Source organism: Bubalus kerabau, chromosome 21, assembly GCF_029407905.1.
Source record: "Bubalus kerabau isolate K-KA32 ecotype Philippines breed swamp buffalo chromosome 21, PCC_UOA_SB_1v2, whole genome shotgun sequence".
NCBI lineage: Eukaryota > Metazoa > Chordata > Mammalia > Artiodactyla > Bovidae > Bubalus > Bubalus kerabau.
Genome location: NC_073644.1, coordinates 22635781 through 22660358, shown reverse-complemented (window position 1 = coordinate 22660358; position 24578 = coordinate 22635781). Strand labels below are relative to the sequence as shown.

General features: G+C 52.1%; 1 protein-coding gene and 1 long non-coding RNA gene across 15 annotated transcripts in view; one reads left to right on the top strand and one right to left on the bottom strand.

The window, feature by feature from the left end:
• The window catches only part of CELF4 (CUGBP Elav-like family member 4), a 312555-nt gene that overhangs the window by 267258 nt on the left and 20719 nt on the right, over positions 1-24578 (bottom strand). The window lies entirely within an intron of this gene.
• Positions 10820-13942, top strand: LOC129636316 (uncharacterized). Its single transcript, XR_008706879.1, has 3 exons — positions 10820-11704; positions 12086-12283; positions 13606-13942. It is a non-coding gene; the product is annotated as an uncharacterized LOC129636316 (long non-coding RNA).

Here is a 24578-nt window from a genome sequence, read left to right as displayed (position 1 = left end):
TAAGTCACAGAAGCACTTTTGATGTCTTCTCTACCACCTCTGGGTACAGCCAGTTGTCATCCCTCAGTACCCAGTGAGTTTAAGAGATGGGGCTCCTGAGTTGGTAGCCCTGGGTCAAACCTCATCTCTGCCACTAACCTGTGCTCTTAACCTCCTGTAGCCTGTTTCTGCATCTGTAACCAGAGAAAGGAAATGGGACCTCCTTCCCGGTGGAAATTCAAGGACTGAATGAGATCATAGAAGCCAGCACACCTACTGATGCCTTGCTAAAGGGTAGCTCCTAAGTCCCACTTTCTCTGATCCCTACAGTCCTTCTTGTCCCTAAATCCCTGCCCTTGTTGTACAGATCCTATCTCTTAGCACACTGAACATCCCAGCTTCTTCTCTGCTTCTGTTCTGTGCCAGATGTGAGCTCCAAGATGGAATACTGCATCTCCCTGAGCTCCCAGTCCCGGCCCAGGACCCAGCTGGAGCAAAATGGGACATGGACTGAGATTGGGACAAAGAAGTCAATTGCAGGGGGGACATTTAGTCGCTTCTCTGCTGAGACTCTGCTAGGTCCGGCTAGATAGCTGTGTATGTGTGCATGTAAGTGTGTTGCAGGGGGATGATGAAGTGAGCCTGGAAAATGCATTATCCTTCTCACATTAACAGGGAGGCTGACAGGAGAGCTGAGGAAGGGGTGCAGAGGAATTTTCAACAGGTGCAGGACTGTTTGTTTGAGAGAGCTCCAGGCCACCTCAGTGGTCCCGACCCTCACAGTGAATCTGCTGACACGCCAGGACCTGGGGCCGTATTTCTGGTCACTCTCTTCCTTCCAGCCTCTGTGAGCCCACCTGGGCAGGCGAAATCCAGTCTCCGACGTTTGATCCATCAGTTTGAACCTCCTCAAGTTTCCAGCAGTGTATTTAGCGCTTCCCCGTTCACCCTCCTCCACAAAACCCTCCCATATCAGGCCAGCCACACGGAGGGCTTCTGTCTCCAAACTGCATGATTTCAAGTGTGAAGAACCAGAGGACAAGGTTCCTCGCCACCCCTTTGTATTCTTCCGTAATCGCTTGGCAGTGGACAGATTTGTGCTCCCTACCTAGACTGAGAATGTGGTGGGTGGGGACTGTGCCTTTCTTTCTGATCCCCTGAGCGGCTCACCGTGTGGCCAGGGACACGTGCAGGTTTGGACCCTTCAGGACTCTGGATGGGAGCCGGCACAGACATGAAGGCCCCACGGATCTGGAGAAGTCTTCAGAGGCTCATCTGTCAGGCATCTCTAAAAAGGAAAGGTTGGAATTGTCCTAGACATTCCTCTGAGTCTCTTTGGGGGCCAGGAGCAGGGCTCAGAGGAATCCCAGATGTTTTTCTGGGATATCAGAAAGTCCATTCACACCGCCTACCTCCCCTGCAGGGTGATGGCCTGGAAGCTCCATCGTTTACCACTTGTGCCTGTCGTGTGTCCCCACTCCTGGGCTGCCCGGCCCCCCACCCCCACCACCCCCAGCCCTGGGATCCTGAGCTACACTCCTGCAGTCCTGACTGCAGGTTTGTAGTTTGACCCAGGCTGGGGAGGCCAGCTTCAGGAGGAGGAGTACCACTGCCAGCGGAACCGGCTGGCAGGCACTGGCCCAGCTTGGCTCTGGGAAATTCAGGCCCATCACAGGATGCTCATCAGCTGACTCTTGCAGTTTAGTCAGTAAGCAAAATGAGTCCTGGGGAGACAGTGAGACCCCGTGGCCTGCTGAGGGGGACCCCACCTGACACGGCTTTCTCGGCTCCTCTACCCTTTGTCTCACCGTGTCTCTTGCAACTAATACCTTCCGGTCCTTCATCCCCGTGTAAAACTTGAGTCTCTACACTGTCTTTAATACGGAGTGTATTAATGTATTAGATGATCAGTCATCTACAATTAATCAGTCAGCAAGAGGTGAAGACTGGAGAGGAGGAGTGATGAAGAGGAGAGCGTGTGACTTTGGGCAACTCACTCAGGCTTGCTGAGGGTCCACAGTGGCCGCCCTACAGTTACTGCCATATTCGTTTGTATCTTCAACTGTCTTTCAACAGATTCTTACTGCCTCTGAGTTACACAGGCTGCGCTGGGTGCTGTGGATGGGCTGGGGCTGGGGGAGGAGTCAGACTTGCCCCCGGAACCAAGAAACCTGTCTTCTAGGGCTACTGAGGAGGTTAAATGAGCCGCTATTTGATGATCACCAGGCAACGGCAACCCACTCCAGTATTCTTGACTGCAAACTCCCATGGACGGAGGAGCCTGGCAGGGTACAGTCCATGGGGTTGCAGAGTCGGACACGACTGAGCAACTTAACTTTAGACTTCACTTTTTGGTGATCACCAGGCACAGTGCCTGGCATACAGCCATATGTTGTGTGCCATAATGTTGGTTCCTCTCTCTGCCTTGAATGAGTCTCATCTGGCTGGAGAAAAAAAAAATGCCACTTAAAGGAGGGCCAGATAATATTATGGAGGAGGGTAAGGAAGGTAAGGAAATGAGGTAAGGAAAGAGGTAAGGAAGGGAAAGAGGTAAGGAAATGAGTCTTGCGGAGGGGTTACCCGTGGGGTTGCTGGCTGGAGGTGGGGGTGGATGGTGACCAGGTGGGTGGGAAGAAGGAAAATGGCTTCAATGCCAACCCCAGGAGTAAGGAGTCTCTTTCTTTCTCCCCCCTCACTCATCGCTTCCCTTCCCCGCCGGTCTCTGCCTCCTGCTCCTCCCTCCTCCTTCCCACAATTAACCCCAGGCTGTCGCGATTGCTCCCCGCGTTGACGAATGTCTCTCCCCATCCCCCCTCCCTCCTTTCAAAAATTTTTTTTGTGTTAACTTGACTCAACAAGCCCTAATCCCTGACTCAGCTCCCACTTCTTCTTGAAACCAAAGGTAAATTCTCGGTGGCCGGCGGGGCGGCCTGGAGCAGCAGGATCCACACCGCGGAGCTGCCGCGGGAAATATTGATATTAGCCGACCTCTGGCGCCGGCCGCCCGCGGTGAAAATAGGACGCGGGGCCAATCAATTACGGAGCCATTAAGGGCAGGGAGGCGGGAGGGAGCGGAGAAAAGACGGGGCTCCCCCCACCCCTCCGCCGCCGGGCCTTGCCCCCTGGGGGTGCGGAGCGCCTCCCGCGCGGGCCTGCCCACTCGTCGCTCTGACTGCGGCCCCCGGCGGTCAGCGTCAGTGACCCCAGCGGGTTGCCGGGGAGACCCCGGGGGCCCGAGCGGGCGGGGTGGCGCGGAATCTCGCGCGCGGGCTGGTCCGGCGCTGGGGAGGGCTGGCGCTCTCTTTTGTCTGCATCTCCCGTCCTCTCCCTGGGATCCTGCTCTCCAGCCCCCAGCCCCTCTCCTCCTTCTCTTTGTTAGAACCTCTCCTCTCCACCTCGGTGCCGCTAGCTCCTCGGACCACCCTTCTGTTGTTTTTGTCGTCCTCTCCCTTCCTCCTGAGCCGGCCACAGGGTGGCTCCTGCTTCCCGTCCCCCCTAGTGTGTTCAGAGCCCCGCGGGCCCTGGACCAGCCTCAGCCAGGCTGGGACGATGGATGGGGGGTGGAGTCCCTCGCTTCAGATTTCATGCCCCTTAACATCTGTCTTCACCCACAGCAACTCACATCGGGCCCTTCCGATTTGGGGTCAGGGACTTCTGGCAGCCCTTCCCAGTGTTCATGTGTCCCTTCTAACTCAGACAATAGCCCCACGTTAGGGGAGGACCCCCACATCGAGACCGGACCGGCTGTGCCTTGGGAAGACAGAGCTCTCGGTCGCTGGGTTTCTGGGGTGTGTGGAGGAGAGTGGGAGCCACCTGTTTTTGGGTGGGTGGGGGTTCTGTGATTCTGTGACCAGGTGGAGGCCAGCAGGTGGGAGCAGGCAGGTTGTGGACTGGAGCCACTGTTTTAAAGTTTCTCTTCTGGAGCTGACCTTTCTTAGGGGTGCGGAGGGGCAAGGAGGGGATAAGCTGTTGCGCTCATTTGGGGATTGGTTGATCTATACCATATCCTGAAACTTCCACAGGTTCTTAGGCAAACAAAGCTCAAATTTGTAAGATATAATTTTGGAGGGGAAAAGTCATACTTTTACTATTTTAAGATAAATCCCGCATTTTGCAAAATTTAGAACAGTAAAAAGCACTCCTTTTCCCAAGTTCTCTTGTTCACGGGTCTCCAAGGGTGGCCTCAGACCTTCAATATGGGCCCATGGGCCTCACCTGGGAATCTGTTAGAAATGCAGGTTCTCAGGCCTTACCCACAGATTGAATCAGAAACTCAGGGGGAGGGACCCGGCCATCTGTGTTTAACAAGCCCTCCTGGGGACTCTGAAGAGCCCTGGAGTCTGAGCACCGCTGACCTCAGTTTGCCCTGGAGGCAGGTGGGTGGAAATGATTCTTCCACCTCTGGAGGAAGGGTGGTGAACAGCCCTCACACGCCCAGAGGGCAGAGGGTTGGTGCTTGGTCTTAGTGAGGCAGGCTTTGGGGTGTCAGAGGGGCGTTTGGTTTCACCGCACAAGCACTCCTTTATGGAGGTAAGAATTCCGTTTAGAGATGTGGCATCTGCCTGGCTGTGAGTCTGCTTATGACCTGTGCAAGCTGGCAAGGTTCTGGATTTCTGAGGCCCCTCTGGACTCAGCACTTGGGGAAGGAAGTAACTTGGGGGTATAGCCACTTACATTGGAAAGCAGGATGATTCTTTAAGACTGATTTTTTTTTTTTTTTTTTACTTTGAAAAGCAGCTTAAAAGCAGCTTGCTGTAGAGCTGTATCTTTCACATCCACAGCCTACCTCAGGGTTGTGTCAGATGTCCTTTGAAATATAGGCTTCCAGGCCCCCTGTCTGACAAACCGGTGCCAAAGTCCAGGGAGAAGGTGGTTCCAGGGCCTTGGGGATCTCATGGGTGAAGCTTTGGTGTCTTCCAAAGCTTCCATAGAAGGATGGCTATAGTTTGAACCCCAAACTCTCTCCCTAATGGGCTGTGTGGGACCTTGGACAAGTCCTGTGACCTAAATGTCATGAAAGAGCCCAAATTGTAAAGGTCACCACCTGAATTCAGAAACCAGTGTCTCTTGGCCCCAGTTTCCTTATTTATAAGTGACCAGTTGGAACCAGGAGCCTCTCGAGCTGTAACAAACCATAGCTAACACTTTTAATGAATATAAGCCCCAAATGGTATAACATCAATTTAGCAGAGTCCTCAGCCTGCTGCAACGGTCTTCCCACCGTCCCCACCCCCTTCTCAGGAAGATGAGCCAGTCCACCTACAAATGAGCACAATCGTCAAGAAAAAATTAGCAAGCCCTGTGCTTTGTAGAGCCCATCAAATGCCAAAAAATGACACCTGAGCTCCCTAACATCAGCTCATCACCATCAATCAATCTTGCGACCCTCTGGCTATAGGAAGCCTTTCCATGGAGCCCACGGGTGTGGATCCTGGGGTTTCGAGTCATGCACCAGAGAAGGGTCACCCACCTGGGTTGACTGAAGCGGGAGAGGAGCTCAAGCCTCCAGAAAACTTTTTTTTTTTTTTACCCTCCATTACCCAGAAAACAGAATTAATTAGAATCCTCCATTTTCCAAGAACCTGGGTTAATCAAGGTTTATATGTAGTAATTTCTTCCCCCTAGAACAGTACACTGAAGCCATGTCTCCACAAAGAACACAATACTTAGTGAAACTGCTGGGATGGGAATGGATCCTCGCTGAACTGGAACCAAAACAACCCTGATATTTCACTGAGTTTCAGCTCTTGGTGGGAAAAGAAGCAGACTGTGGGCTCCTGGGGGAGAGAGGACAAAGGCTGGCTTTCCAGGCTGGCTCTGGGTAGGGGTGGGATAAAATGTTTTCTATTATTTTGTCCAAGAGGCCACATCCGGGCACTGCCCTGCTCATTTCATGCAAGTTCTGCCTCTTCCAAGGAGCTGCCCCAGCCACGGCCCCTCGGTCACTCTCCTGTGACCTTCTACAAGCTCACAGCCTAAACAGCACAAATTTACGCTTGATTTCAGAAGGTCACATGTTTCTCCTTAAATCTTCCCTGAGTGTGTTCCCCTGAATCCTCAACTGGGTTTTAGATTCTTTTGGGCTCGGAGAACTAATGGGTTTCAGACAGTTTCAACACACAGCAGGTACTTAAAATCAGACAGACAGAGCTAGAAGGATCCTTACAGATCAGCTTATCCAACCTCCAATTCACAGGTGAGGAAACTGAGGCCCTGAATGCAGAGTGAACTGTTGAAGGCCTCATAGCTAGTCAGTGTCAGGGCAGGAATTGAAACCCAAGGCTCAACAAATATGGAGTATTTTCTGATTATACACTATGTTAGTAAGGAGGTTGGGAAGACAGGAATTAAAAAAAAAAAGATTTAGTATGAGCTTAACTTGGTACAATCTCTTTGGAAGCAAATATCAATCAAATGTAGGATGCTCAGAAATCATTTTACTTGTAAGAATTTATTTTACAGGTGGAATCACACATGTGTGCAGTTGATGTACACAAAGATATCAACTGAATGTGCTTTGTAATAAAACAAAACAGAACTAGAAATGGTCGAAAGGTCTTTCAGTGCGGCCTGGCCACATAAATTAGTGAATATCTGGATAACTGAATACTTGGCATGTGTGCCAAGTTGCTTCAGTCCTGTCTGACTCTTTGTGATGCTATGGACCATAGCTGGCTAGGCTTCTCTGCCCATGGGATTCTCCAGACAAGAATACTGGAGTGGGTTGCCATGCTCTTCTCCAGGGGATCTTCCTGAACTAGGGATCAAATTCATGTCTCTTTTGACTCCTGCATTGGCAGGCAGGCTCTTTACCACTAGCACCACCTGAAAAGCCCAACTGAATACTCACAGCTACTAAATGTGATACAGTGGATCCACATGAGTGTCCATCTGGAAAGAACTGAGATGGACTGCAAAGTCAGACATCAAGGTGCACCACGGTGTGGGGAACACATCGCAGTCTCCACAACAGAAAGTGTCTGTGGGTGTGTTTGCGTTACCTGACTGTACTTGACATACTTCTGGAAGAATACACAGGAAACGGCTCCTTCTGACAAGTGGGATGGGGTCTCGAGTGGGAGGAAGAATGTCACTGCATTGTGTATCCCCTGCACTTTTTACGATGTGCGTGTGTTATTCTTATAATAATAATGATTTAAAACCTCAACATCACAATCTCCCAGTTCAGTGTTTCCCTTCACTATAGCAAGCTGCCTCTCTTGCTGTTATTCTATAAATTGGTAACTTGAAGCCTAAGTGTCATAATTTCAAGTAGGTGTGTGTTTATGTTAGTCATTCAGTCATGTCTAGCACTTTGCGACCCCATAGACTGTAGCTTGCCAAGCTCCTTTGTCTATGGAATTCTCCAGACAAGAATACTGGAGTGGGTAGCCATTCCCTTCTCCAGGGGGTTTTCCTGACCCAGGGATTGAACCCTGATCTCCAGAGTCTTTACTGTTGGAGCCACCAGGGAAGCCCAGTTTCAAGCAGGTAATAAACAACAAACAATCCATCTGCTCTTAGCTCATCCCTTTACTTTTTAAGCCCCAAATTGTGCTTTTCCAGGGAACTGAAGCTCTAGGGTGGTACACTCGACGTAGAGGAGGTGCAGTACAGAGTTAAGAACCAGGTTCTCAAGCCCAGTGTTTACAAGGCAGGTTCCTCATGTGCTCAATGCCTCAGCCTCTTCATCTGTAAAATGGGAATAATCACAATTCCGGCATCCTAGGTGAGGAGGAACAGAGTTCCCCTCTGTCCGGTGCCCTGTCCCAGACTACGGGATGAAGGTGCCCGTGAGCTTGAAGACACTGTCTCTGACCTTGGGGAGTGCAGACCTGGCTGGACGCAGCTCAGCAGGAAGGAAGCTGATAAACAAGGGCACATCCAAGGAACCCAGCACCTGCTCCCGCATGGTGGAAAGTGGGGAGAGGAACGAGGGCAGGGCCGGGGGGTGGGGAAGAGAGAAAAGACACTCCAGCAGGTGAGACAGCTGGTCGCCTCACCTTCCCCCAGGCATGGGAAGCCCTAGGTTTTTGGATTTTCTTTGCAAACAGCTGGCAGATTTCTAGACAAGTCGGGATGACCTTTGGAGACAGATTGTGGTATGATACTGGTTGCAGGAAAGGAAACTAGATTCTGTTCCCGAGGGGGGCGGTGTCCAGCACTCAGGGGCCACCCAGCAACCATGGGGTCTGGGCAGGAATTTGACTCAGTCCTAGTATCTCCAGCTGAAAAATGCAAGTGTCTGGGTCTCACCTCCAGGGATTCTCATTCCGTCAGTGCTGAATGGGGCCTGTAGGGGGCTGAGACATGCAGCTGGATCCCAGGAGGCTGCTGGAGACAGTCTTGTGGGTTTTCTAGTATGGGGTCCAATCACAGAATGGATGACAGCCAGTGCACTGATCCAGACGATTTTGGTTACATCAGAGCTGACTCACTGCTTAACTGTTGTATTATCTCTGAAGACCGCATCTCCCCGCCCTAGCTGGCACCCAGTCCATCTTGCAAAGAGGCCAGTGGGCCAGAGTCTTTCCTGGACCTTCAGACGAAGGTATAATAGTGACTATTTATTAATAATAAGACGAATACTCAGGTTTTTCCTACAGATAATCTCAAATAATTCTCACCACGACCCTCTAAGGTTCTGACAATTATGGGGGGAGTTGAGGCAGAGAGGGGTTCAGGAACTTGGCTAAGGTCTCTGGTGGGTCACCCATCTCCTCAGTACCCTTGATGAGTGCTACTCCCGCAGACCCCTAGACCCAAATAGGCGTCCCCGTATTGGAGGGGCCTGGCTGTCCCTGATTGTGGACCTCCCCAGGCAAGAGCCCAACTCTCTGTGTTCCCAGAGGACAGGAAAACCTCGTCTCTGCCTGCACAGCAAGGTGCTTTGAGAATGCCAGGGGATGGGCGTGGCCATCTCCGATTTTTTTTTCCCAACCACTCCCTGGATTCCCGACCCGGATGGATGGATGGATCATATCTGCATCCTGGGGCAGCCACTCTTTGTTTCCCTTCCTTTGTTCCCCTTCCTCCTCCTGCTGGTGACGTGGTCACCTTCCCAGGAGATAATGCCCGCGTGGTTCTGTCCTGACAAGCCCTTTCGGCCCTATCTCTAATCTTCTGTGGGTTTAGGATTAATAGACTTTTTCCTCGTTTGGGATCAATAAGCCCAGAGAGAGAGAGAGGAAAAAAAGGAAGGAAAGAAGTCAGCAGGATTAAAAAAAAAAAAAAAAGGCTGATAAGAATCTGGTCCCGGTTTTAGAACCCTGAGTTACCAGTGGTATCTTTCAGCTCAGGAGCCGGTGGAGGAGGGGAGCTGGTGACTGAGGCCCCAGGACCCTCAGCCTCAGGCCAGGCCAGGTTCCAGCCTGAATTTTGGCCCAGGAAGGTTCTGAGTCCTGGGTTGCCTGTCCTGAACACCCTCCCAAGTTGGCAAAAACTCTTCTCTCCCAGCAGCTAGTCCCCGCTGTTCAGGAGCCGGATCCCCAAGCTGCCATCTCCTGCGTTCCCAAGATCCCTGAAGGGTGTGGACCCTTTGGCTGAGCTTGGCAACCTGCAGCCCCAGGGCCCGAGCTCTTTCTCAGTATTTCACCAAGCCTAATGGAGACTGCCCATGTCCCCTTGATGAGTCTGCACAGGGAAAACAAAAATAGCACCTTGCTGCTTTTAGCGAGAATTATATCCACTCCGTGGGGCTAACCCTGGTTGCCGCATGCCGATCTGCAGCTCTGATTAGCCTTTGATTAATAAAAAATGGGGATAGGAATCAATTATTTATTTAATAACAGCAGTTTGTTTTAAAGGCAAAACCTTTAAGAAAGTGGAAGACTCTGGGGGTGGGGGTGGGAGTGGGGTGGGAGGGAACCGGTAGAGGGTCTCTCTGGGGAGAAGTTGGGGAATGAAGGGTTTCCATGATGGAGTTGGTGTTCTCCTGTGCCCGGGCTAGAGGGCTAGTTCCATCAGGCTTTCAAGATGTAGGATGCAGCACGGAGTAAGGGTAGCTAGGCCCCTGCACCCAGGGATCCAGAGCAGCACAGGGGTTCAGGAGGGTTTGGTCTGCTTTGATTACTGTGGGGTGACGGATCTGTGACGCCAGCCCCCTCGGGCCCTCCCTCTAGCCTTTCGCCTTCATCTCTGGCGTGCTGACCCTGGGAAATCTCCTTGAGCCAGGCCTGAGCGTGTGGTGCCTGCCCATGGACGACAGCCTGCCTTCCTTGCCTTGGACCACTTCCGCCAGCATGCCAGCTCCCCTCTGCCTGGTCCACCCAGGGGCCTGTCGCCCGGCCCAGCCAGGCCCTGGCTCCTCCCCGCCGTTACTCAACTCGCTTTCTCCTTGTGGAGGGCACTCCTGCTGATCTCCGCATTTCACAATCATATCCATTCATCAAGGCCAAGATCGAAGGACACCCCGTGTGGCAGCTCCCCAAGCCATCCCTCAGGAGATGGCCTTTCTTCTTCTGAATGCTCTCGGCACTTTGAACGTGTGTTCCCGTGGCAGTTTGGGAAAATGAGGCTTTGTACTTGATTTCTTTGTAGGTATTTTGAGGGCAGGGACCGAATCTCAGTTACCTCTGTAACCCCTGCCCAGGGTGTGTGGAATAATGGATGGAGGGGGCGGAGGCTCTCTTTTGGGGAAACTGTACCCCATTTACATCTGGAATAGCTTTCAGATTAAGAAACCAGCCTTCAAGGGAAATGAGAACAGCCTCTTCGAGGGACGCCGAGGAAATATGTGCTTTTGTACTTGAGACAAGCAGATTAGAGTACCTGGTCACGATTTTAACTTTTTTTTTTATTTCTGGAGGATAAGGCAGGAAAAAAAATATTGAGTGACACAGTGTTAACTTTCTAACAAAAATGAACCTAGCCTTTTGCCTATGGAAATAACTACCCTTCTCCCTCGACACTGAGACTCAGCCTCAGTTTTCTCATCTGCCAGTTGGATGATAGTCTCTGTTCCACCCGACCGTGGTGGCGGTGGAGTAGTCAGTTGTGTGTGACTCCTTTGGGACCCATGGACTGTAGCCTGCCAGGCTCCTTGCTCATGGATTTTCCAGGCAGGAATACTGTAGTGGGTTGCCATTTCCTTCTCCAGGGGACCCAGGGCTCGAACCTGCATCTCCTGCATTGCAGGTGGTCTCCTGAAGGAGTGAACTGGCAGGTGAATTCTTTACCACTGAGCCACCAAGGAAGCCCAATCACTGGGCAGTTACAAATCATGCATGAGGGAAAAGTGAAGAGATAACTTGGCGAAGGAGGAAGTGCTTCATCCATGGGCATGTAGTGTCTGTTTGGATGATTATGAATCACCTAAAGTTACTGTCTTTGGGATCCTTTGGAAAGAAGGGTGCCCCACAATTTTTCAGGCATCCAAGTCCCTTTTCCTGTCTTCACTATTTGGATCACTCTCATGGAAGTTAAATTTCCCAGAACGGTCTGGGCTGTTGCCATCTCTTTCTTCTGAGTTTACTGGTATGGGTAGCCGTTTCCAGCGTGAAGCCTTCCAGCAAGCAGGCTCAGCCACTCCAGACACCACGCCCCGCAGCCGGGGCTGGGGATGAAGGTTTGAGGCAGAACCTCACATTTGCTTATGCAGTGCTTTGAATTTTCCGAAATGTCTGCTTTCACAGATGTTATCCCGTGGACGCATCCCTGGATGGGGCCGGATTTGCTGAGCCTCACAAAGCCTGTGGGGTTGGTTCTTCTGCCTCCAGAGTGGATGGTGAGACATTTGAGGGTGGAGAGTTTCTCTCATGGAGTGGATGTTCCTGCCCCCAAACCTTCCCAGCCGTTGACCTCCACAGTAGGGCTGATGAGCAGAGTGAGGGATTTCTGATTCAGAGAACCAATCACCTGGTAATTCAGGGGGTGGCTTTAAGAAACAGGGTCATGTGGGAACCCTCAGCTCATAAACCAGATGAATTAAGGGCGACTATACACACGGCACACGATTCTCTCCTTTCTAAAAGGATTCCTTATAAGGTTCTTCTGATGAGCAAACACAGCACATTTCAAACGGGATTCATTGTTAGAAAAAAAAAAAAAAGAAAAGAAGAAGAGGAAGACGACAGAAAAGAAGATAACAATTTGCATTCACTTTCAGGAGCAGCGCTTATGAAACGTGAGGCCCACCTGTTTCTCATCAAAGTGCCTGCAAGTCCCTCTCCTGGAGAAAGCGGGGAGCTGCAGAGACAGGAAGAAAACTTGGGGGACAGGAAGAGAGGCGCTGCTCTGATGGAATCTGTCATCCTCTGACTTGGAAGGAAACCTGTCATCTCCCGGCTTGGGGCGGGGGCAAAGAGTAAGGGGCGATCTGGGAGGTGGGGCTTCCATTGGCCAGCTCCCCACTGTGAACAGCCCATGGGGTGTGGAGCCCCCAGCCAGCTCCATGGGGCATGTGGTGGAGTTTTTTTTAAAGACAGAATTGCTGACCCCGCTAGGACCACGGACATGGCCACTGGGTCCTGGTGAGCTCTTCCCCTCCGGTTCGTTACTGACAGGCTTCCGGCTTTGGCAATATTTGCCTTATGGCATCAGTGCCGCGTTTCCCGTATTCACATAGTTAAATTAGTTAGCTGGATAGAAACCTCAGAGATGATGTATCTAGTTGTCAGTCGTGACTTGGTGCTAATGGCACTACAATTTGGTTACAGCCCTAGCCGTCATTAATCATCGGCCCCCAGTTGGCTGCATCTGGGGTGCTGGGGACGGGAGTGCGGGGTTGGCAGGGGCGGAGAGGTACCCGCAACCAGGCTGGGCTGCTCGCTCTTCCTCCGGGCCGCGCTCAGGCCCTGTCCCCGGGCTGGCCACTGTCCCTCGGCTCCCACCGCCACCAGCGTCGCACACCTCTATTTATTAGCATCATGCTACTTATGCTAATAGCAGACTGTACACTATTTCTGAGCGAAAACATCTGCTCCAAGCAGCCGACTTTCACTTACAGAAACTGATTTCAGCTCAGTCAAGCAGATAAACAGAGAAATCAAAGCAGGTGGCTGAAAGTGAAGAAGGAATTCTCAATTCCTGCGTTCAACCGATGAACTTCACTAAAGCCATAATTAATATTCAGATAACTATATTCCGACACATAGAATAAACAAGATCATTTAAAGGATGCAAAATACATCCCCAGGGCCAGAGGGGAAGGAGAGGGAGGGGAGGAGAGGGGAGGGAAGGCGGAGGACTGAATATGAATGCAGACACTTCCCGGGCTGGCCTATTGTCTGGATGGTTTCAGCCTCGGAGAAGTGGAGACACGCCTCACAGAGACCATGAGCCCGGGTGTTTGCAGAACCCCTTCCACAGCCGCAGGGGCTCATCCACTCACAACACTCTCTGCGATAGGGGGTCGGGGTGCAGCGCCCCCAGCAGGGCTGGCGGAAACTGCCCTCTGCACTCAGGACGGCCAGCCTGGGCCAGCTGCTGTGGCTCCCTCCTCAAACACAGGCCTTCTTCTGGATGGAATACCCTGCTGACAAGCCTTTCTGCCTACAGTCAGCAGTTCTAGAATTCAAACTAACATATCTCTGTGATTTGGATGAGGCTGAACCCAATTCTTTATACTCAAAGCTATAAGAGAGTATATACCTTATTGAGTTAAGTGTTTCCATTGTTTTTTCCTAGTTGGTCATCGCAGAAATAAGACTAACACCACCATCAGGGACAAATTCTGAAGGCAATTATTCCCGTTCTCTGAAGACCAGTGGCCCCAAGGCTCTGAGGAGCAGACTCGTCAACCAGAAGAGAGTCCCCATGTGACTTGCGGATGCACGTGGCGAGATCCTGGACCTGACTCACCGTATCATGTTAGCATAAAATGAGAGTGGGAATAATAGAAGTTAATGCAACCCATCACCTGATATGGTGCCATGCACACTCCTGTGTGTGTGTGTGTGTGTGTGTGTGTGTGTGTGTTTGCTCATGCACATGCATGCCTGTGTATGCATGCATGGGCCATGTGTATGTGTGCTAAGTTGCTTCAGGTGTGTCTGACTCTTGGCAACCCTATGAACTCCAGCCGGCCCAGGGATAGAATCCAAATCTCTTATGTCTCCTGCATTGGCAGGTGAGTTCTTTAACACTAGCACCACTTGGGAAGCCCCATACATGGTCTGCACTGTGCTGTGCTTAGTCGCTTCAGTCGTGTTCAACTCTTGGCAACCCCGTGGACTGCAGCCCGCCAGGCTCCTCTATCCATGGGGATTCTCCAGGCAAGAATACTGGGGTGGGTTGCCATGCCCTCCTCCAGGGGATCTTCCCAACCCAGGGTTCGAACCCAGGTCTCCCACACTGCAGGTGGATTCTTTACTGACTGAGCCACCAGGGAAGCCCATGCATGGGCTATAGATGGATAATTTATAGGAGTGAATTTTTTGAGTGTATACATGTGCTGTGAGCTCAGAAGGGACAGTAAGTGACCAAGGTCCTGCTTGTGGGATCCAAACCAGCCCTGAGCCCCACTAGAGGGTGAGGCAGGCACCAGGACAGGTAGACCCAGATAGCTTAGGTGAGCCCTGCTCAGCGAGATCTGTGCAGGCTGAGCCGGGTGTCATCTGAATCCCTTCTTGCCATCCCAAGGGACAGCCAGATTCATCGCTGGTGAGCAGGCCCTTGCTAACTTTTGCTCAGCTCTTTTTCAGTTCCTGTAGCTGCAGGGACCCCATGGCTAAAAAGTGATGACAACAAAATGTTATCAATAACTTTAATTTCCACTTGGGGGACACATTTCTCTCCCTCCCCACACCCCTGTGCATATGTCCTGGGTATGTCCTGTACTTGGAGAACAGTGTTGACAAAGCCGGGAGCCCCAAGCTGCGTCCTGGGTGCTGTCAATGCTCCTTTGGAACCACTTGCTTTGTGGTTGAAATTTCCCCCATGCCTGGAATTCCTTTTTTTTTTTTTTGGTTTCCTTGGCAATGACTCTCTCTCTGAATCACAGCTGTTTGCAGCAATGGGGGGAGGTGGGAGGATACTCCCTGGAGGGGCGCTGGGAGGGGTGGGGATGGGAGCAAGCAGCCTTCCCCAGGGAAAGCTGAGCTCCGCACAGGCCACTGGGCCTGTGGGCTGAGGCTGCCAGTGCTCAGGGAGCCCTGGAGACAGACTTTAGGGCAAGAGGTGGGGTGGAGCCTGGAGCACCAGGGACTCTTCCTCGCCTGCAGCGTGACTGGCTTCTGCATGTTTTCCCAGCTGCCCACTCCGCCCTGGGCTGCAGCCATGTGCTCAGCTGGTGTCCCAGCTTCACGGCCTTCGTGGGCTCCTACGTGGGCCTGTGGCTTCCTATACCTCTCTCCCTAATTTGAGCATCACAGCATCTGTGTGAGGTTAGCCAGGCAGGGGTTTTCCGATTGCATTCACAGAGGCCGAGGCGGAGCCATAGCGAGGTGGTGACCTGCCTGAGACAGGGGGTGAGTCAGAGAGACAGGACAGCAGCCCTGGGCCCTGACCCCTGACCCCTGACCCCCAGCTGGCAAGTCTGATGCCTTTGCACACAACCTGCAGACATGCGTGCCCAACTCACGGAGCCCAGGCCACTCCCTGGGGCTCACTGCCTCACTCATACACACTCTTGCACACACAGCTCCGAAGGGTGAGGGGATGTCTCTCTGGCTGCCTGGGCTGCGAGGGAGGGAGGAGGCAGGCCTCGCCAGGTGACTGACTTCCTGAGACTCAGACGCTTACATCGGGGGCAGATGTGGCCTGACATGGGCTGATGGGGCCTACTGTGGCTCTGTGTGGCTCTGCTCTCGTGGGCCTGGCACCACCCTTCAGCAGGGCTGGGTGATGACAGTCTCCAGTCTGGTGTTCCTGATCTCTTCTGGTCACTCTGTCCCCCTTCCCCAGCCCCTGTGCTCCTTCCCCTCTGCATCTACCTGGTCGTCCATCTCTGCCCCTTCTCCCCTCGCCTCTCCAGCTCTGCACTCAGGTATCACCACCTTGATCATCTCTGTCATCTGAGTCTCCAGACCGTTATCTCCCAAACCGGACGTATGCTGGTGCTCAGAGCCAGGAGGAGAGAAGCTGAATTCAGGCCCACATCCTTTGGAGTTTTGACTTTCACCCAGGCTGGGCGGAGGTGGGCCTGTGGACGCTCTGAAGACGTGGGTGCCTCAATAGGGAATGGGGCCTCTGTTCATGAGACAGGGGAGGCGGTCCCTGGGAGATCCTTGGGGGTGTTTTCTTCCCTGGTGGCTCAGCGGTAAAGAATCTGCCTGCAATGCAGGAGCTACAGGAGACACAGGTTTGATCCCTGGGTCAGGAAGATCCCCTGGAGAAGGGCATGTCAACCCACTCCAGTATTCTTGCCTGGAGAATCCTATGGACAGAGGAGCCTGGCGAGCTACAGTTCATGGGGTCGCAAAGAGTTGGACACGATTGAAGCGACTTAGCACGCAGGCACGGGCTCACGCTAGCCTCCTGCAGTGTGAAAATGAAATAATCTGCAGAAGAGCAGCCCAAGTGGTAACTGCCCAAGGCACTTCTCCCTGGAGCAGGAAGGCTGGTTTCCGGTAAGGTTTGTAGAGGAGGACGTGGTTCCCCTGTCTGCTAAAGGACATGCAGATGGCAAGTCTTTGGGGCCTGTTTCAGACTCCTCTCTCCACCTCGACTTCACACAGACTGGCAGGAGCTCTTTCTACCCTCTTGGTTGGCTGTGGGAGGTTGGGGAGTGAACCCCAGAGGTGGTGACAGATGGAGGTCCCCTCCCTTTGCCTTCTCCAAATGGAAACTACTTAAAACTACCCTCATTTTATGCGCAACCAGGCTCAGGTTTATCTTGGGAGAAACCTGTTTTATTCAACTGCAGGTGCCACCTTTGCAGACGTGCCTGGTTCTGGGGGTGGGGGGCATGAGATTTTCCTCGCCCATCCAAGCATGCCCCTGTGAGCCGCTTGGGTAGCTCTCCCGTCTGGTGTCGCATGTCAGGCACACCCGGTGTGGATGTGTGAGTGTGGACAGGTTTGTTCCCGGCACCCTGAGGGCCCCAGGCTCTGGATGCAGAACCCGGACGGCCCCTCTAACAGTCCAGGTTGTGCAGTAGTCCTGACGCCCTCTGCTGGCCGCGTCTGAAAACGCAGCCTCCCGTCCGCGTCTGGGCGGGGCCGTCGGAAAGGGAGGCTTCCAGGACAAACAGGGCTGGCCGGACTGGATGGCTCTGGTCTTGCTCTACGGGCCTCGCTGAGGGCCTCACTCTCGGAACCACACGCGTAGGGGTAGGACCCCTTTTCTCGTCTCTCCACGGGGGAAAGACCTCGTGCCTGGGACTTCGTGAGGTCCGGGACAAGCCGCCCTACCTCTCTGGACCCCGTTTTGCTCAGTCAGGTCTTGGCCACCCTTCAGAGCCTATTTCAAACGCCAGTTCCTGACTGTGATCGTTCCCACACAGGACCCCGGCCACCCTGGAACGTCCGTCTCACCTTCTGTGGCTGAGGGCTTGGATCTCTGTCTCTCAGGCCCTCCAGTCTTTGAGGGCAGAGATCCTTTCATATCTTTTCTCTTTCTGAATCCCCTGCAGCTCCCACAAGCTGGCTTGACACACAACAGGCACTCCACAAATACCTGTTGAAATGATTTCTGTTAAAATGTCTGCCTTGGACCAGAAATTCCCTCAGGTGCCACCCTGACGCTGATTCTTTTTCGTTCCAATTGTCGCGTGTGGGTTGGTCTCGTCTCCCAGGTGAGACTTTCGATCCTGGAGGGCAAGGTGTGAGGGAATAACTGTCCTGCTGCTTCACTGAAGAGAGAAAGCAGTTTTGACACTGCCAAACAGTTATGCGCACGACTCTCTCTCCCTTCCAAGCAGGACATCTTTAGAGCAAAATACAAAAATCTAGGTTGTAAAGAACGTGTAAGGTCCAATTCCTTTTCCGTTTCCACCCACCTCCTCTTCCATACGCACCTCTCCTAATCTGCACTCCCCACCCCTCCCCGTCACCGCACCCACAGGGCCATCCTGTGCAACTTCTCACCAGCTCATTCCCCAGCCCCTGAACTGCACGAGTATGAGCTGATCCTCATGTGTCATCAGAGTCCTCCCCTACATGACTCTTCTCCAAGGCTGTCCCAGCACAGCAAACACACTGCCTCCTGGAAACGGCAGTAACAGCTAAGGTTTATTAATAGCTCACAGTGTGCTGGGAGCCACGCTGAGAGCTGTGTGTGTGTATTATCTCACGGAATGCTCCTAACAACCCTCTGCCACGGCTCTATTATTATCTTTGTCTTATGAAGAGGAGGCTGAGGTACAGAGAAGTTAAGCCACTTGTCAAAGGCCACACAGCTTGAGAGGGGGAGAGGGAGAATCCGAATCCAGGCAGTTTGATTCTGGAGTCTGTGTTCTTAACACTGCTTCTGGTAGTAGGGGGTCTGGGGTGGTAGACAAGGGCTCGGGACCCCTGGGACATCCACCCACTCACACACACACACACACACACACACACACACGGCATAGTGAAGCCCACACGTACTCACATACTTTCAGGTTGGCATGTGAACGTGTGACACTCTCGCTTTCTTACCTGCCTGCAGTAGTTTATAGCAGCATCATCTTATGGGATTTTCTGCCCCGCACGGCAGGTTCTACGTCTGCACTGTCTGGCATAGTAGCCACTAGTTACTTGTGGCTACTGAACATTTGGAATGTGGCTAGTGCAACTGAGGAACTGCATTTTTCATTACACTTTAGTAAATGGACAGAAGAAGGCAATGGCACCCCACTCCAGTACTCTTGCCTGGAAAATCCCATGGATGGAGGAGCCTGATAGACCGCAGTCCATGGGGTCGCTAAGAGTCGGACACGACTGAGCGACTTCACTTTCACTTTTCACTTTCAGGCATTGGAGAAGGAAATGGCAACCCACTCCAGTGTTCTTGCCTGGAGAATCCCAGGGACGGGGAAGCCTGGTGGGCTGCTGTCTATGGGGTCGCACAGAGTCGGACACGACTGAAGTGACTTAGCAGCGAATGGACATAGAAACAGCCACACGTGGCTGGGAACGGCCCAGCTGGTGACATCGTGGGGCGGTTGAGAGGATGCAGGACTCTGGATGGCCATGTGGGCAGCACCGCCTGATGCCTTAGAGAACTTCACAGTAGATGCGTGTTTACTCTTACCACCGAGAGTGATGCGCTGATGTGTGGGTCAGCTCTGTGTCCACCTGTCCTCTCATCTAGCCACCCATCACTTTTTTTTTTGGCCAATGCTCTACTTTACTTTTATTTATTTTGATTAATTTATTTTTAATTGAAGGATGATTGCTTTACAGTACCCATTACTTTCTTAGAGGGAGCTTTTGAAGACCACCCTCCCGACAGTGGGCTCTGACCCAGACATGTCTATGATGGTGACAGGAAGTGGGGTTTGACTCTGGGGTCCTCGAGGGAAGCTGTTTGGGTGCCGCAGGCCAGGGGAGGGCAGCCTGTGGCCCTGGGGGGCCCTTCCACTCACAGGCTCTATCACCCCGATCCAGGCTCTCAGAGACTCCCAGGTGCCTAGGGAATGTTTTCAGCTCTAATCTGTATGTGAAATATCAGCTTATTTCCATTGTGTGTTGCTTTTGTTAGTTTTTAGCTTTCAAAGAGAGAAAACAGGTCTGTCTCAGGCGTTTGGCAGTGGCTCTGGGGGCCACATGGGAGTCCCCTGCAGGGTGTTTCTCCTCCAGGGGTTCAGAACAGCCACGAGTGAGGTCAGGCTGGTGGGTGCGCAGGCCACAAGGACACGGCTGGTGGGGCGGGGGGCGGGGGGAGGGCAGGGCGACTCAGCCTCTGCAGCAGCAGGGAGGAGGGAGCCGGGCGACCTACATCTCCGCTGAGAGTCCGGCTGACTCACCCTGGACAGCTCCTGCTTGCCGTCTGGGGTGGGAGGCCACCGTGGCACTTTGGGAAGGAAACACTCCTGGAAAGGGCAGTGGCAGCGGCCTTGGCAAAAGCTGGAGTGGAGGGAACCACAGCATGAGGGATTTAAGTGGGAGCATGGGAAGGACAGATGCAAGATAAGCTCTGTGAGATCCGAGGGGGAACTGAGGCAGGAGGAACAGTCTCTTTTGCTGCATTCGTTAATGGCAAACTGAGCGCCAGAGGTGTCTGGCACGGTAGTAAAGCCCTGCTGAGAAGTTGGGGAGGGGTGGAGGGAGGAGGGGTCTCCCACGACCCCGTCTCAGGCTTCATGCGTGCCTGACTCGGCATGTATCGTAGTGACCGCACTGCTGCTCAGACCACACCGAGGAAAAACGATAATCACATCTATGAAGTCTTGTTTAATCTGTCTTATAATGAAAAACTTTAAGTATGGGCTTCCCTGGTGGCTCAGACAGTAAAGAATCTGCCTGCAATGTGGGAGACCCGAGTTTGATTCCTGGGTTGGGAAGATTCCCCTGGAGGAGGAAATGGCAACCCATTCCAGCATTCTTGCCTGCAGAATCCCATGGACAGTACAGTCCATGGGGTCGCAAAGAGTCGGACACGACCGAGCAACTAACACTTCCACACTCTCACTTTCTTACATTTATACCTCCAGCCCGGATTTTCACTCAGCTCCAGGATCATAATCCACCTGCCTTCTTAATGTCGTCACTTGGATGTCTAATTGGCATCTTCTTCTCAGCATAGCCAAAATGGGATTTTGATCTCCCACCCTTAAAAGTTGTTCCTTCCTAGTAACTGGCACCACCAGCCATCAAGTGGCTCAAATCATTTGGGGCTCCCCGCTTTACCCTCACTCCACATCCAATCCATTAACAAATCCTGGGACCCCCTATCTTCCCAACACACCCTGAACCCATCTATTTCTCTCACCGTCACTATCCAATACACACCCCCATCATCACTCCCCTGGCTCCCTGCTGCCCCATCTGCTCTCCAAGAGTAGCTGGTTTCCCATAGCAGTCAGAAAGATCTTTGTGAAATGTCTGTGAGATCAGACAGTTTCCAGCTTCTCACTATGCTTAGAATACAATTCAGACCACTTCTCGACCAAGGATGTCAAACCAGTCATCCTAAAGGAACTCAGTCCTGAATATTCATTGGAAGGACTGATGCTGAAGCTGAAGCTCCAATACTTTGGCTACCTGATGTGAAGAACAGACTCATTGGAAAAGACCCTGATGCTGAGAAAGACTGAAGGCAGGAGAAGGGAACAACAGAGGATGAGATGGTTGGATGGCATCACTGACTCGATGGACATTAGTTTGAGAAAACTCTGGGAGTTGGTGATGGACAGAGAAGCTTGGCGTGCTGCAGTCCATGGGGTTGCAAAGAGTTGGGCATGAATGAGCAACGGAACTGAACTGAACTCAACCTGCCAAGCCCAACACAACTTGCCCCTCCCACATCCTTCTCCCTGTTACCCCCATGATGCTCCGGTCACAGTGGTTTTCCTCCGGTCCCTTGCACACATTCCTGCCTCTGGACCTTTGCATCTGCTGTTTCCTCTGCCCAAAGAGCTCTCTCGCTCTGTCTTGACTTGGTATTTGGACCTCAGCTTCACTGTCAGATCCTGTGGTAGAGATGCTCCTGGCTCACACAGTGCGGAACAGCTTCCATCACTCCATACATCATCCATACATTTTAATCCTCAGCGTGAATTTTTATTTTTTAATTTGTCATCTAAGTCCTCTCATGAAGATATAAGCTCCAGGAGAGCCAGGAGTTGTGTCTCCAGCAGCTAGATTTGTGCCTGGCACAGAGTGGGTGATCGATAACTATTTGTGAATGAATGAATTATTTAATCCTGATGGTGTTTGTCTGAGAAGGCTTTTTGCCTGGGGTAGAAGTGTGAGCTCATGAATGTGTTTCCTGGACCGGCTCTTGTGTACGAATTGCAAGACTAATTAAACTCATACATATTTGTGGAAATGCAAATATAATTTTATTTACCAATGACTGTAATAAAGGTAAATGCTCCTTACTTAAACAAACAATTCACTTTGGGAATAGAGCTGTAAACAGAAGCAATAAATAAACACTCGTTATTGAGTGCTTACTGTGTATCCACTGAACTTCAGGAGCTGGCTCTCCTCTTCTTCCATCATGTTTACGCGTGAAGAAGTTCCCATCCCCGGATGTGGGACTTGATCACAACCGGGACGGGCACCCTTAACCAAGCCTGTGGCTCTTGGGGGGCCCTGCTTGGCATCCTGGCTCTGTCATTTCCTCCCTGTGTGACCCGGGAAGTTAACTTAAACCCTCTGTGCCTTGTCTGTTTCCTTGTCTGCAAAATAAAGACGGAAACTGAACCTTCCTCCTAGGAGAAACGGGAGTACGAAATGACACAGCACAGACGAGATGCTTGGTTTCGTGCTGAGCGCTCGGTAAATGATGAAGCCCTGTTAACCATTTCACTTATTATTCTATTATTATTACGCTTATTACCGTTATCCAAGCCTGTTCTAGATGTTTCTATATATTCTCATTTAATTGCCACGATAACCCGTGGAGTCTGTGTTGTTATTCTCGATTTACAGGCTGGGAGCTCAGCGCTCAGGAAATAAAAGGCCTGCGGTCATCATCCACCGCTCAAGCATGAAAACTCAAGTCTCTGGACTCCAGCTGAAGTGCTCTCTCCACGGTGCCACCACTGCCTCCCTTATTTCTTTGGGAGAAGCTGGCACTAGCAACGGCCAACCATCACTCCGTTTCCATTTCGGCTTATGACCAAGCCCCAGTCACAAGCAGTTCAATCCCTCTGTGGACTCATCACGGCCAGTTACCTCCGACCCCCCGACTGGTCTCTTAGCAACTCCTCAAATCTTCCCACGTTTGCCCATCCGCCTCCAAGAGTCCCTCATAGTTGTACGATCCTGGGCTTTAAATCCAGCCTGAGCTTCACCTTGTGGCTGATATACTGCAAAACAGGAGGTGTTCTCAGAGGCGATGGGTTTCATCTTCATTCCCAGGTGAGAAAGTGCAAATCTAGAAAACCCAAAGACATCCTGCAGGGGTCCCTGCACAAGAACCCAGGGCTTCTTCCCACTTCCAAGCCCTGAGCACAGGAGCTTGTGCAGCCCCCCTTGACCAGGCACACAGTAGTATTGGCTGGTGGTGGTGGTGGTGGTGGGTGCGGGTAGGTTGTGTTTCATTTATGCTTCGGGTGTCGTTTTCCCCAGTGTTATTTCCTCTTGAGACTGTGCGCCTCCGTAGCCTGGGGCTGTGGCTCTTCCTTCGGCTTCTGACACAACATGAAGCCCAGCGCTGGGCGGGCTGGAGACAAGCAAGCTCGGTGTGTGTTGCTTCTGAGCGGAACTGTCAGCCAGACCTAAAGAAAATCACCGTGACATTCACAGGAGCATCTTTGGGAAATGGAACCGCGGGCGCCTTTTCTTCTTCTCCGTCCCCATCGCGTTAATTTTTTCTATGAGTCTTGCTCACAATGGGAAACATTTATAGTAAACTTAAAATTAAAAAAAGCTACTGGCCTGTTCCAGGACCAGGGGGACGGTGCCTTCAGGTGGGTGAAGGCGGTCACCATGGATCTGTGCCTGAGGTGTATCTGCCGAGGCCTGCAGGAGAGTCTGTCGGGAGCTCACGGGGGAAGCAGAGGCCAGGTGGACCCAATGGACATGCACTAGCCGGGGGCTGGCGCAGTAGATTGGAGGCCTCGGGTGGAGGTTTGCGCTGCTGCTGAGGGAGCCAGCGTTCCTGGATGATCCTCTGCAGAGGGCCAGCCTTTGGGCTGGGGGCGGGGCGGAGGGAAGAGGGTCACAGTCCGAGCAGAGGTACAGAGCTGGACTTGATCTCCCAGGAAGCGCAAGGGCAGCGAGGCCAGAGGCGAGCATCCGGGCTGCGAATTCTCTCCCTTCTTTTTCTTTTTCGCTTGTTATACAGCTACAATTCATCTCAGGCTTACTGTGTTCCAGGCACTGTGCCAAACGCTTTGCCTAGATTACCGCATTTCATACTCAAAATAAACCCATTTAGACAGTTTATAGGTTCCCATTTGCTGGAAGAGGAAACTGAGGTTGGCCCAGAAGTAAAGTGACTACCTTGTTGACGGAACAGCTGGGGTGTGACCTCAGGACTGGCCGTTTCACAGCCCCGGCTACCTCCAGAACCTCGACCTTCTCTGAACGGGATCTCAGGGGGCCTGGAGAGCCAGGGGAGGTGCTGAGCACAGCGATGACTGATTCCAGAGGTCTGGGAGCAGAACAATGTCACCCACGTGTGCCTCTGTGTGTCTCTCTGTGTGTCTCTGAGTATCTGCATGTATATGTATATGTCTCTGTATCTGTGTGTGTCTGTGTGTGTGTGTCTATGTGTATGTCTGTGTGTCTATTTATGTGTCTGTGTGTCTCTGTGTGTTGATATGTATGTCTCTGTATGTCTCTGTGTGTCTGTGTGTGTCTCTGTGTTGATGTGTGTGTCTCTGTGTGTCTGTCTGTGTGTATCTCTGTGTGTGTGTCTCTGTGTGTGTCTGTGTGTGTCTGTGTGTCTCTGTGTGTGTGTGTCTCTGTGTGTCTGTGTGTGTCTCTGTGTTGATGTGTGAGTCTCTGTGTCTGTCTGTGTGTGTCTCTGTGTCTGTCTGTGTGTATCTGTGTGTCTCTCTGTGTAATCCTGTGTGTATGTGTACGTATCTGTATGTCTGTGTGTGTGTTTATGTGTATGCGTGT